The following is a 5000-nucleotide window of genomic DNA, read 5'->3' as shown; positions in this document are numbered from 1 at the left end:
ACGCCATTATTTCTGTCTCACCACTATTCCGTACTGTCTACTGTGTACTTTATACTGTACATACTTTTATAGTAGATGGAATAAGAATACTTGTAGTATACAACAATGAATTCCTCATCTCAAAAAGGTACACATATTAGGTAAAGTGTAGTGGATAAAACGACTCGAACATATTAACTTAAGGATATTGCTCATAGATCGTTAAAAAGTAGTATTAAAACGTAAAACATCACCCGCTGGCTGCTTTATTTGGCACAAAGCAAAAGGTGACGACAACAAAACCGTACGTTTCTACGAAAAACAATATATATATATATGTATATTTTGATGAAAACACAAATCAATATAATCTTATTTTATATTTACGACTATTTCAACCTCTTTCAAGTAAGCAAGGGGTTGCCATGCAAAAAAAAAACAATTTGACCTATTAAGAAACGCAAATATGTGGTCCTAAGCTCAGTCTTAGATCTAAGCTGCATGTAGTTAAATTTTAGAAAAGCAGTCTTCTCCGAAATTTTAGTAATTATAATTCATAGTTTGGAGTTCGAAATAGTACATCGAATTGGTTAGCGCAGCGCCTCTGGCCGAGGTAACTCAAAGGAGTGTCAAATTACTGCTCGGTTACAACGATGCGCAGTTTGAGAGGAGATTTTGTTGACCTGAAAGAAACGATAAGGCAGGGGATTTGACATTTTGGCAGATCATCCTAAGTTATTATGCAGCGTGGGAAGAAAGGGAAAAGATAGCAGGGTCAGCCCACGTTTTTCTCCACCAGGGCAGAACCCGGGAGAAAATGGTATATAGGTGTGCTATTAAATGGGCGTACCTGCAAAAGTTGAGAAAGAAAAGGCCATACAACTTAAAAAGAATGTTATTGGTATTTACCTTGCAAAGAAATCGGTGTGTAATTGTATGTACATGTTCTGTATGTACTCTGTATGTTCTGTATGTTCTCTATGTTCTCTATGTAGCTTCATTAACAGCTTTTGCTGGCTCCTTTTTTACTTTTTAATTCCCAGTAATTGATATGTTAGTCTTATCTATTGTAGAGTCCGTTGTGTTGTTTAAATCTATTGTATTTTCGTTGTTTTTATTCAATGGTATTGTAATCTATCAGTGTTAATTGTTTTCATTGTGTTGGTCATTTTAGGGCCGTTTATACGGCCGCGGCTTACTCTGGCCGCAGCGTACATAATACGCGAAAGGAGCTATTCTGATACGAGTATAAACTCCCAGGCCAGGATAAGCCGCGGCTTGAGAAAGCCGTGAACGTAGATTTTGTACCATTTATACGGGGTGTTTGCGTCTTATGTAAGCAGCTTATTTTCTCTCGTGTAAACGGCCCTATTGTGTGTGAGGGATGTGCCGATTACGAGCTGTGCGGCAATTTTTTTCTTCACTCGCGGTTTATTTGATTTCTTTATATCGTTAATTACTATAAAATATAGACCGAAATCTAAATGTCACAATCAGTTAATGCTCAAGGGATCCGTTATTTTAGAAAAGAAAGGCGTAACATTTTTGCACAAGACGCATAGCACTCCCGCATGAATTTCAAAATATATATGGAAGTCGCTGTGGAAGGAACAAATTTTCTTCAGTCATAGTACTCAACATGGCTCAATTATTAAAGAGGCTCTTGACTGTGAATTTAAAAGATATCGCGAGGATGAGCAAGGTAATTTTGATAAAATTAAAGGTTTTATTCAGTTTAGCCGATATTCATGCATCAGGTAGTAATAACGAGCAATGTATTTTCTTCCAACGAGTAGGGGATTTCAAAGTAACTCTCAGTGTTTATATGTGTGGAATTTACGGAAACCTCGATCAAAACAATCGGGTACGTACAGGATTAAGAATTTACGCTTAACATCCGATTTTATCAATATCTAGAGGATAAAAAAATCTTGATTTTAGACGTTTTACGTGCACAGTGGATTTTGGTTAATTAGTCAATATTAGTTTACAAAAACAAGTAGATAAGGCAGATATAATTCAGGTCATAAGAGCAGATTAATCGGCCATTACGATGTATATAGAGGATATTGAGCAAACAGCGAGAGGTCTTTCGTTTTAGAGATTTAAGTTAGCCTCTTAGAGGATGAGGAATACGCTGCATTGATATCTGAAAAGTATGACAAGTAGCAGGAAGAAGGCAAGGGTCCTCTGTGTGAGATACCAAATGCAGTAAATGCTGTAGACAGAAAGCTAGAATAATGCAGGAGGAAACTGTCAGCCTTAGAAACATGTGTCGGAGAATGTCCTTCCAAATGTTCAGAGGACAAAACGTCTGCTGAATTTTTTCACAATTTTGATGTCTCGCCGCAATCATAATGATCGTTAAAATCATTACATCACTCAATGCAAAATGCAATAATAATACCGAGACTAAACTGGTCTGAGGGTGGGGAGAAGAAAAGGAACTGAATATCTCGAAGGTTTTAAGTCTAGATAGATTTATTATAAACTGGAGACCAATTTCATTGATTTATATTGCTGTGATTATTCCTTCAACTGAAAGGCAATACCAAGACGTGGAATTGATCATGATTGTGCAAAAAATAGCTGTCCCTGAACCAAAAGGGTTGTGGTATTTTAGCTCACTGATGAAAATTTGTAAAAGAGGTAAATTTAGGTTACACATGCACGAATTTCGAGCAGAAGTCAGTTTTTCATCTTTTTACTCGTTTTTTTTTTTTTTTATGTGTAAAGATGCGCCCACCAAAGGAAAAGCAAATAAATGCAAACCGCTAATAATTAATCTATCGAGTTCTGTTAGGACTATAAAGAAAACAGCTTTCGTGAAAAAATAATATTATTTCTTCCTTCGTTTATTTACTTGATGGCGAGCGCGAAAGGGCTGCCGAAATGCAGTTACAACGGTGCCAATATAAATCCGAGCCCATATCCTATTTTCACCAGAGAACTTCAATGAATATAGGCATGTTAATGTATGTATCAATCTTCTAGAGCGCATTTAAAACCGTTCAAAGTAAATTTAATCGACTTTACGGTCCACGGTCCAACTCGTTTTGCTACTACGCCTTTTCACTTCAAGCTATACATTCTACGAGTCTGCAGTACGAGATTTGAGACTGCGCATGCTCCTTGGAACTTGCTTCCAGATCTCATACTCGTAGTCGATGTCGTCGTCAGTGCTAAAACTCTCTATTCATTTTTTTTTTTTTTTTTGCAAACCTTAGACAAGTTTAATACACCTTGGAGCCTATTTGGTTCAATGGATTCAAACGTTATACACAAACAAAGGGTTTACCACCGGTTTATTTTCTGTTGCGCGTGGAGTTCGACAGGGATATTTCTCAGCCATATTACTCATGTTAGCCCTGGAAAGACTTGCTTGCCAAATTGAAAATGATTAGACTGTTAGTTGCTTATGAAGATGAAATTTACACTATTCTTGTGATGCAACTTGTTTTCAATGAGACATGCGATCATGTCACCAGTCATGGGAAACTATGTACTTGATTTCAAAATAATCTGTTCTCCTAATTAACAACAACAAAATAGAGATATTTGCTATGGGTAAACATTGCATTAAATAAGCTAATTATTATCATAAGAAAAGTACATCGATTAAAATAATGGGAATTGTTTTTGAATATCACATACCACCTAGTATAAGGTAAAGGCAAATTTTGATTCAATTCAGAGACAAAATAAATCGCTGCGCACTAATTCATAATATTAAGGGTAGCGGGCCCAAGATGTTAAATATCCAATCGGTGATATTGGCTCAAAGGGTAATGATCTTGAAGAAATATGTAAATAATCATTAGAAGGGTACCTGGAAGGTGATGTTAGATTTTCTCTTTCGGAAGTAGATGGAAAGTTGAAGTTCAGGCGTTAACATTATTTCTGCGCAGGTAAGCTCAGGTCACAGCTGACAAGCTCAAAGTTGGCTCAATCACGTGATTTTTCTACCCTTCATGATCTGTGTTTGGTGAGTATAAATAGTATTGTCATATTATGTCGAAAGGAGTTATTCAATATTTTTTAAAGGCTTTTTTTGGCTGGAAACCATGCTAAAGAAGCAGACAAAGAACAAACCGCAACAAACTGAGGCCAACGAGTCTGGTCGAGCTAAGTGGCCAATCACGTGTCAAACGATCCAGCGTGATGGTAGTAAAATGTGCTTAGAGGCCAGCTTAATGTGCCAAACAATCCACTGCGTTGTAGAACAATCCAAACTGAGGGAATGTGCTCAAACACGGTTAATGTCAATGCATTATACGACATTTTTGGATTCAGGCGGACCTTTCCCTTTCCTTTTCCTTTTCTTCGGGAACAAGAAAACTGTTGCCATCCCTAAACACTTTGAGTGATCTTATATCTTGATAGTTACCTCTGGGAGTTAAAGGTTTAAAGAATATATAACATTGTAATTGATGTTGCTTAATTAATATTATTCATTTAGTTTTAAAAAAGTTTAATTTTGGAACGCTTTGCGGTTGGCTGTGAGACGTGGACCAACTCCTAACTTTGTTGCAGCATAGGCAGCCCAAGCTCGCGTCACTACAGACAGCCGTTGAGAATTTAAACGCGTTATAAGACTTTGTATGGGAAATCAAATATTGTCGATTATAAAGCCTAAAAAATGCTCAATTTAACTTTCATTCAATAAAATGAATCAAAATGACTCACCTCTGGTGTATTCTTGTGCCTTTTGGAGCTTATTTTACAGTTTCGGGAAGTCGGTGTTTTCAATGTTCTAAGACGAAGTCAAGGCTGCACACTACGATTCCGACCGTTGTCAGCTCAGAGGCAATTAACCATGGAGCTGTTACGAGAAGCCGCTGTGGGGATGGGGTAAGTGTTGTAATGACTGTACCTCCATCGGGTGGAGTTAACTTGACCTCGGACCCAAGCTCCGTGTCCTCGTCGGCGATCATAAGCGGTTAAATTCATCAGCTATCGTGGAAATCGAAGCACAAAATGCTCATTTCCAGCCAAGTGCGTGGGGTTTTTTGACGATGAAA

The 5000-nt window shown here is 37.4% G+C and overlaps 1 protein-coding gene across 1 annotated transcript in view; it reads right to left on the bottom strand.

Moving 5' to 3' along the window:
• LOC137997303 (clumping factor A-like) overlaps positions 1-465 on the bottom strand; it is a 107190-nt gene extending 106725 nt beyond the window's left edge. Inside the window, exon 1 of the mRNA XM_068843217.1 lies at positions 462-465. The gene's annotated coding sequence lies outside the window, so the exon portion shown is untranslated. The remainder of the gene's footprint in view (positions 1-461) is intronic.
• Positions 466-5000: the final 4535 nt, after the last annotated feature.

Source organism: Montipora foliosa, chromosome 3, assembly GCF_036669935.1.
Source record: "Montipora foliosa isolate CH-2021 chromosome 3, ASM3666993v2, whole genome shotgun sequence".
Classification (NCBI taxonomy): Eukaryota; Metazoa; Cnidaria; class Anthozoa; order Scleractinia; family Acroporidae; genus Montipora; species Montipora foliosa.
This window is presented reverse-complemented; position numbering and strand designations above follow the sequence as displayed.